Source organism: Daucus carota, chromosome 4, assembly GCF_001625215.2.
Source record: "Daucus carota subsp. sativus chromosome 4, DH1 v3.0, whole genome shotgun sequence".
Taxonomy (NCBI): Eukaryota; Viridiplantae; Streptophyta; class Magnoliopsida; order Apiales; family Apiaceae; genus Daucus; species Daucus carota.
Window position 1 is genome coordinate 17,032,521 of NC_030384.2, and position 10,261 is coordinate 17,042,781.

Here is a 10,261-nt window from a genome sequence, read left to right on the forward strand (position 1 = left end):
AATTTCAACTTATGTCACGAAAATAATTAAATAATAACGCTCCGTAAAACCCTAATTCTAAGAATTTCAGATTTCAATGAAATTAAAGTATGTTGTACTTCTTGAAATTCTAAGAATAATGGTATCGGTTTCAAAAATTTTCCATGCTAAACTCACGTAAAAATCTGTCCTAGAAGTCGAAAAGCTTCGAAAAACCCTTTCGAGAAATGATCACGGATCGTGAAAAGGTTCGGATCAAATGAAAGCCCTCGTCTCAAGGAATCTAAAACAGGTTCTAAAATCACAAATGGGCAAAGATACGGGTGTGTTTTGTTTGATTAAAGAAGCTCGAAGTCGTAAGTTTGAAAGTGGCAGATGAGCGGTTCTTGCGCGTGTATGTATTTGTGTGTATTATGAAGATGAAAGAAAAGAAAGTGCTAAGTCCTGGAATATATACGCATACAGAGGAGTCGAGGCGCAACTTGGTTAAAGACCAAGTTGCCCTCCATACATAGTACAGTTATAAGCAATAGGCGCAACAAAGACAATGACATAAGTACCCCTCAGTGACTTAGAAGAAATTCTAAGTCGAACGCACATATACGGGCATACATACACTAGAGGCGCAACATTTGACCATAAAGTCAAACGTTGCGCTAAAAAGGGAGAAAAGGGACTTATTTCTTTAAGTCTAAATATACACTTGCATACAGTAGCCAAGTACTTGGCGCAACATTTGACCAAGTCAAATGTTGCGCTGAGTTTCTGTCACCAGTGTATAAAAGAGAGAAAGAAAAAAATCTAACACAAGAACTCCATATCGCTCGTATATCCAGAACAGAGGCGCAAGGTTTGACTGAAAAGTCAAACGTTGCGCTCTGTTGATAATAGAGCATGAATCCAACCAGTTTATTAAATAATTTTGATCGAAGCAAAATAATTCAATAAAGTGTTTGAAAAGATTCACAATTAATTTAAATAATGTTAGACCAACTTAATATTAGTTAAACAATATTTAAATTATTATGCTGCAATTATTTTAATTAAATTTTAATTAATGGATAACTTAAAATAATTTGAATTGCTTCAAATCCATTAATCAAATATAATTAAAATATGAATTAAATAAACACTAATATTCATTAATTGAATATAAGCACTTAAATGATTCAAGAAAATTAATTCTAAATATCTACCACTTAGCAATTAATCACATAATCACCTAAAGTCATGCAAATCATATAATTTATGGCAAATAATTAAAACTAATTATCAGAAACTTATGTAAAATACTGGATGCACTTTGTAAATTCACAAGTCTTGAAAATATGTACATTTTAAAACTTGTGAACTTACGAACAAATTGCAGTTATTTCTTGTCTAATTAATTAGACATATTTAACCTCCCAAGTTCACCAACCAGTCTAGAGAAAGTGGATTCGTCTAGTGGTTTAGTGAAGATGTCTGCAATTTGTTGATCAGTAGGTACAAAGTGTAACTCTACTGTCCCATTCATGACATGCTCGCGAAGGAAATGATACCTGATATCAATATGCTTTGTCCTGGAGTGTTGAATAGGATTGTTGGCAATGGCAATGGCACTCGTGTTATCACACAGAATCGGAATTTTATCCAACATGAGTCCATAATCTTGTAGTTGATTCCTCATCCACAAGATTTGAGCACAGCAACTTCCAGCGGCTATGTATTCAGCTTCCGCTGTAGACGTAGACATGGAGTGTTGCTTCTTGCTATACCATGACACCAACCTTCGTCCAAGAAACTGACAGCTTCCTGAAGTACTTTTCCTATCAATCTTACATCCTGCAAAGTCAGAATCTGTATAGCCAATCAGATTAAAACCTGTATCTTTAGAGTACCAAATCCCTAGATTGGGAGTTCCCTTAAGATACCTAAAAATACGCTTAACAGCTATAAGATGTGACTCTTTAGGATCAGCCTGGAATCTAGCACATAAACAAGTTGCGAACATGATATCTGGTCTACTAGCAGTTAAGTATAAGAGAGAGCCAATCATACCTCGATACTTCGTGATGTCAACTGACTTACCAGATTTGTCCTGATCAAGTTTGACAGCAGTTGGCATAGGGGTTTTGGCAGGAGATGCTTCTTCCATTCCATATTTCTTCAGAAGATCCTTGATGTATTTAGATTGGCAGATAAAAATACCGTCAGGCTTCTGAATGACTTGAAGTCCTAGGAAGAAGGACGATTCTCCCATCATGCTCATCTCATACTTGCTCTGCATTAACTTAGCAAATATCTCGCACAAAAGATCATTAGTAGAACCAAATATAATGTCATTGACATATACTTGTACAAGAATTATATCATCCTTATGCTTTTTATGGAAAAGAGTTTTATCGATGATACCTCTGGTGAAACCATTTTCAAGTAAGAACTTGGAAAGAGTGTCATACCAGGTTCGAGGGGCTTGCTTCAGGCCATAAAGTGCTTTGAAGAGAAAGTATACGAAGTCTTCAAATTCTTTGTCTTCAAACCCAGGGGGTTGTTCAACATAGACTTCCTCTTCTAGATCACCATTCAGGAAAGCACTTTTCACATCCATCTGATATACTTTGAAGTTGGAGTGTGCAGCAAATGCTAAGAACATCCTCATTGCTTCAAGCCTAGCAACTGGAGCGTAGGTTTCATCATAATCAATTCCTTCTTCTTGTGAATAACCCTTTGCAACCAGTCTTGCCTTATTCCTCGTAACAATACCATCTTCATCCAGTTTGTTTCTAAAAACCCATCTAGTGCCAACTATAGATTTTCCTTTAGGTCTTGGCACTAGCTTCCAAACTTTCTGCCTTTCGAATTGATTGAGTTCTTCCTGCATTGCAGATACCCAATCTGGATCACTTAGAGCCTCTTCAACTTTCTTTGGTTCTGTCTGAGACAAGAATCCAGCAAAGTTGCATTCATTCTGAGTTGCTCTTCTAGTCTGCACTCCTGTGTCTGGATCACCAATGATTTGTTCAACAGGATGGTCTCTACTCCATACCCTTTCTCTTAGCAGATTCAATCTTGATGATTCACCATAATCATAGTTGTGTTGAGTGTGATGACTAGTAGATCCACTTTGACTTGCTCCCCCTGAGTTGATGCTAATCTATTTGATGATCCTCCACTTTGACCACTGTGACCATGATGATCATTTGTATTGTTGCCAATACTTCCTCCAGATGGTTCAGGATCAACATTTCCTTCATTTGTATTAGGTTCCCTTATATCAGCTTCAGGTTGATCTTCTTCTAAATAGATGTCTTCTAAATTCTCAAACTCCAGAGAATCAGATTCATTTTCTTTTTGGAGACTTGGGAGTTTGGTATCATCAAATCTTACATTGATGCTTTCAATCAGCTTATCTTCATTGATCAGATAAACCCTGTAGGCCTTAGACTCCAGAGAATAACCCAGAAATATGCCTTCTTCAGCTTTGGCATCAAACTTTCCCAAATGCTCTTCTTTTAACACAAAGCATTTTGCACCAAACACATGAAAGTAACTCAGTGATGGTTTTCTGTTGGCCATTACTTCATAAGGAGTCTTATCCAAATCCTTGTTAATCAGGGTACGATTTTGAGTGTAGCAAGCAGTGCTTACAGCTTCAGCCCAGAAATAGATTGGAAGTCTTGATTGACTAATCATAGTCCTTGCTGCTTCAATCAAGGTTCTGTTCTTCCTTTCTACGACACCATTTTGTTGTGGAGTCCTTGGAGCTGAATACTGACGAGAGATGCCCTTATCAGTACAGAAGTCATTAAGAACAGCATTACGAAATTCTGTTCCATTATCTGATCTGATTGCCCTTACTGGCAGATTTGCTTCCTTTTCAATCTTCTTTATATGATCAATGATGACGAGTGCTGCTTCATCTTTTGAATGTAAGAATAATACCCATGTGTATTTTGAGTAGTCATCGACGATCACAAGAGCATATCTTTTCCTTGATATAGAAGGAATGTTGACTGGTCCAAACAGATCCATATGAATCAGTTGAAGGGGTGAACCAATATCAGTCATGCCTTTGCTCCTGTGTGATGCTTTCTTTGACTTCCCCTTTTCACATGCATCACAGAGTCCTTCTTGACAGAATTCTTTCTGTGGCAATCCTCTCACAAGTTCCCTTTTGACTAAAGAGTTCATAGTCTTAAAGTTCAAGTGTGAGAGCTTCCGATGCCATAACCAACTATCATCAGCAGAGGCCTTGGTGTAGAAACATTTGACCTCCCCCTTACTTGTTGAGTCTATGTCGGCTATAAACAAACTTGATTTTCTTACACCACGGAGTGTAAGATCCTTGTTCTTCCGGTTCTGGATCAAGCAAACTTCCTTCTGAAAGATTACGTCGTATCCTTTGTCACAGAACTGACTGATACTCAGTAAGTTGTGCTTGAGTCCTTCCACCAGAGAGATATCTTCAATGATGACATTTCCAACTTTCAGCTTACCATATCCCGTTGTAAATCCTTTGCTGTCATCTCCAAAGATTACAATTGGGCCGGTTCTCATCACCACATCTGTGAGCAGGGACTTTTCTCCAGTCATGTGTCTTGAACAACCACTATCAAGAACCCACACAACTTTACTTTTTCTTCCTGTGCCCTGCATTCACAAATGGATTAAACTTTCTTTGGTACCCAGACGTTCTTGGGTCCAGGTGATTTAGTAGAAACAGGATTATCAACAGAAGCTGGTTTAACATGTGCTTGTTCAGGGGTGACTGGACTCTTCTCCTTTTTAGTCTTAGCAGAAGTGCTTTTAGACTTGGAGTTGGGAGTTTCCTTCTTCTTAGAAGGACTAGCAGTCTTTGCCACAGGGGCAACAGAAGGTGCAGGCATATTCATATTCATGGCAGATGGTGCAGAAAAAGATGCATTCAACATGGTAAAACATGCAGACATCATATTCATAGCACATAGCATGCAACCTACTCTACCACATGGCAAATGAACAGCATTCATGTTAACAGTATTAGGCATGCTAGAAACAGAATTATCTACTTTAATCACTTTACATGCATGAGTAAGATGATTAGTAGAATTGCAATTATTACAAACCTTTCTAGCATTAGAATTCCTAGAATTGGTGTTCTTAGGATCTAACTTGCCATTCCTGTTGTTCTTCTTTTTGTTGGAACTAGTACTTCCTAATCCAGTTTTATCTGAGTCATCTCTGACTTGGGAATTAGAAGGTACATCATGTGATTCCTGTTTTACTTGAGGCTTAACAACTTCCTCATTTTTCAACTCTTCCTTGATGACAAGGTCTTCTTCTATCAGAGGTTCTGTTTGTGCCTTTCTAAAGATAGGGGTCTTGGTGTTCTTCAGAATTTTAGGTACATTTGTTCCTTTAGGAGCATTCTCAGTTCCTGCTGAAACAAATATGCCTTCACTTTTTTTTCTCTTCTTTCTTTTAGGACTTTCCAAAGAACTATAGTCAAGGCCAATAGCAATTTTCTTATCAACCCTTTGACTATCCAAGATCTCTTTCTGTAGAAAAGCAGAATTCTGATAGGCCCTAAGCTTAGTTTCTAGGTCAGCAATCTGAGACCTAAGGGACTCCTCAATTTCTGCACTACACTTCTCCTTATTCTCTAGATATTCAATTCTGTCTTTAAGGTTAGTGTTCATGAGTTTCTCTAAAGCTATTTCATCTACTCTTTCTTCAAGTTTAGCTATCTTTAGAGAAAGACTACAGTTGTCTGATTCTGAAGCTAATAAACTAGTGTGCAAGTTATACATCTCTTGACCTAGTTCATTTATAGTCTTTTTATAATCAGCAATAGTCATGTCATCAACAGAAATTTCAGGAGATACCTGAGATGGAGATTCCTCGACAGTGTCAGCCATTAATGCAAATGCATAATTGCTCTGAACAGGTTCATCATCAGAATCTGTGTCATCCCAGCTTTTTCCCTCAGCAATGTAAGCCCTTCCTTTGTGCTTGGCCACCATTGCTTCCAACTTAGCTTTTAGCTTCTCATTCTCTTTCTTCAGATCCTCATAAGAATTCTTCTTATCATATGAGTTGCTTCTGACAGGAGCCGCTTTGGGTTTCCTGCACTCTGTTGCAAAGTGCCCTAAGTCATTGCAGTTGTAGCATATGACCTTGCTCTTGTCATACATGTTTGGTTTGAAACTGCCAGTACTCTTTGACCCTGACCCTGAGTATCCTCCTTTACCCTGAAACTTGTTCCCTGAAGCTTTCTTGTACCGGGGGTTCTTCCTGAACTTGATATGCTTGAACCTTGCAGCCATATAAGCCATTGACTTATCTTCCAGCTGCTCCAGCTCTTCCTGAGTATAGAACTCATCCTCTGGTTCTCCAGAAACTTCATCAATTTCAGCTTCTACAATTTCAGTATTGGTAGAAGGATAGTCAGCTTTGATGGATGAACAATCACTCTGAGCAACAGTGTGATCATTGATACCATATTCAACTAATTGTTGATAACCAAAGTATGGTTGATCAGCAATAAGTGCAGTAGTCTTCTGTAAGGCTATACTCTTGGATTCTGTTGATCCACCACCATATATAATCTTTCTTTGTTCAAGTTCCATCTCAAACATCTTCAGTTTCCCAAACAGCTTTTCCAAAGTCATAGTTCTGAAGTCGCTTCTTTCCCGGATGGTCTCTGTATTTACAACTAGATGGGGTGGCATCACAAATGAGAACTTTCTGTTAATCTCTTTCTGTGGATAAGTCTTTCCATGCAGGGTGAGTTCATTCAACAGCAGCATGAACCTTTCATAGATTTGAGAAATGTTCTCTCCAGGTATTGCCTGAAATGCTTCATATCTGGCAATTAGCATATCGTATCTATTTCCCCTGACTTCTTCAGATCCCTCCATCAATGCCTCAATAGTGTCCCACATCTGCTTTGAAGTTTTCAGACTTAGTATCAGATGTGTCATAGTCTTGGTCATTGATTCAACAATTATGAGTTGCAGATTATGGTCATGTGCAACATATTCCTTATCAGTGTCAGTGTATTCACTTTTCTCCTTGGGAACAGACTTCTGTGGAATACGAACACCATTTTCAACAGATTCAGGAATAACCTTCATAGGCACAAACGGACCATTTTCCAGAATCCCAATGAACATGGGATTAGCAACTCTGATGTACAGCAACATCTTCATCTTCCAGTTGTTGTAGTCATCCTTGTCAAATGGAGGTACTTTGATTCCTAACTTGTGTGTCGACATTGTTATCAGATAAAATTACGATTGTACGGACAGCTAGCTTTTCAGATTGGTTACGGATCTCAGATCTGTATATCGATCAGCTAAGCTCTGATACCAATTGTTAGGTCCAATCAGACGTAGAAGGGGGGGTTGAATACGTCGTACCAATTTCTTCGATTTAATTTAATTGCGGATAATCTTGTTTCAGTCCATGTTAAATCAATCGTAAATAAATAACTCCAGCAAGTCGGGGAATATTCTTGTATTAGAAATAATCCTCGGGTGCTACAAATTCCAACACAAGTGTCGGCTGCAGAGACTACAATCACTCTATTACAAACTCTTGATAAAAACGATCTTCTAATTTAACTCTCGAGAATGTGTATAGTGTATGCACTTACAAAGTGTGTAGTTAGTTTCAAATGAAACTACAAAGCTCTATTTATAGGCTTTCAAGATCTAACCATGGTTAACGAGTTCGTCCTGGACGACTTGAGTTCGTCCTGGACGGATTCGATTTATAAAAATAAATCTAACTCCAATAAGCATTGTAGATGGCGCCACTTTCATACACACACACACACACACACACACACACACACACATATATATATATATATATATATATATATATATATATATATATATAAGTATATGTATATGAAAGTTGCGCTCCAAACACAACCTTTCTCCACTGTGGTCAAACGTGGCGCTTTAGTCAAAGTTGGCGATAGTACAATGTTCAACAGTGTGAGTGACTTAGTTTTTCAGTGGTGCAAAGTTGCGCCAAGGGAGAATCGAGTAGAGGCGCAACATTTGACCGGGTCAAATGTTGCGCTTCTTCATTGTTGTCCTTCCACTGTGATGCGTGACTTAGCCATTTCTGAAGAGAGTGACCCAAGTCAAAGTTGGCGCTTTGACTTGGAGTCAAACGTTGCGCTTCCCTTCACTGTATGTACTCCTGTGTACATTGAGTACTTAGACAGAAAAACGAAGTTGCGCCAAGGACACGTTTTGGGGTCGCAACCTTTGACTTGGTCAAAGGTTGCGCTCCATCAGAGGTAACATGTATAGACTTAGATTTTCTACTTAGAGAAATCTTCGAGTCATTCCATTTTGTATAAATTAAATATATACATATATATAATTAATTGTGATAAATTAATTACTTGAATTATTTAAATTCAAATAATTCACAATTACTATATATATATACATATATATTTAATTAATGTGTCTTTTGGCAATAGATCCTGGAGCAGCTCGATTGACTTGATCAATTAATTCGTTGATCGAATCCACTAAATACTTTCGTATGTCCTGACGTCCTGTGCACTGGTCTGGTTCACGAACGACTCGAACTGAAATAATTCTTTGAATCCTTTGCTTGATAATCTACTTGATCAGTCATTCCGGGTTAGATGTTGCTTCGATAAATTTGATTATAAATAATCAAATTAAATATACTGGAATCTTCTGGTCTTTGATACTTGATCTTCAGGCAATCTTGATAGCAGACACATTGAACTTTATTCTTTACTGAGGCTTGAACATATTAATGAACTTCTTTCAGTAGACGGATGCTCGTCTCAGATATCTTGATGTCTTTGTCTGTTCGTATCGAATCTCCAACCTGTAGATTCCTGTATTATACTTACGTATTGTTTCCTGTCTTTTGTTGTGTTGAGTTATCGTAATTACAGTTATGTTACATTATGCTTTACAAATATTAAAATAGTAGAAACCTAATATTAGTAGTGAAACACCTAAAAATCTTAATATTATTAATCTGACATTTAGTAGAATATTAATAATTTTTTTAACAAATTATTAATGCATTTATTAAATACACTTAAACAAATTAAAAAATTGCTGTAAATTTTAGATTGTTAGTATAACTCTTTTTAAAATTACTTAAGAGAATTTTAATAAAATAATAAGTAATGAAAATATTTTACAGAATATCTCCGAATATCTTTTACAAAATTTCTAATATTTTAAATCTTTTATAAAATCTGAAAATAATAAGTGATGAAAATATTTTACTGATGAATATTTCACTAAGTTTCCGTTAAGTGTTTTTTCATTTTTCAATTAAGAAAAGACTATGGAAAATATGGTAGTATTATATAATTTCCATATTTCAATTGAAAAAAAAGATTAAGGACAAGAAAAATCTCAATAAATATGGTAATAAGCTGTCATTGATTTCTTTTGTTTTGTTAGTACAAAAATACCCTATATAAAGAAGATTGATTGATTTTATAAAAGTTGTGATTTTAGAATATTATTGGATTGAGATATGTAATCAACGACAGACAGATTTGAGGAGTAATGACTTTTTACAAGATGTCACTCATTGTTTATAATTTTAATATCTTATATTAAAATTATTATCATTGTAATAATAACCTAAAGGGTCATCCAAAGAATGGTGAGATGATTATTTAATTTAAACTTGGATTTAAATTAAATGATAATAATTCTAATTATTTATTGATTAATTGAGTGGGACTCGATTAGTTAAGTAAAGAAGGAATTTTAATTAATAAATCAAAATTAAGTTGCTGATTGATTACATAAGACTAAATAGATCATGACTATGAATTTCAGATTTATTATAACTCTAATACCATTTTAGAGTTAGGAATCTTTTACCCCTCTCTGTATAATATCTTATAAGCCAAGATTATGGTATACGTTTTTATATTAAAAAAAATACACAGAATTCTAGCAGCTTTCGAGAGACTGAATACAGAGAAAAAAAGACTCGGGTGCTAGTACATGCTTGTCTTCCGTGAAGTCGTTCGTGTGGTTGCCTTCAAGCCGTAAATCGTTTCATGACGGGATACATGGTGATCATTAAAGTTCAGAGTTCCATTAGACAATCAAATCGTAAAGTTCTTTAAGGTAAACATTTAATCCAAGAATTAAATATATATTTTCACATAGATCTTGCGACGGGTTTCGAAAATTTTTATCGTCTTAATTACTGTTTCCTCTGCGTTATATGCCTCAAAACTCAACAGTTACATAATCACCGACTGAGATATTACCAGATGAAT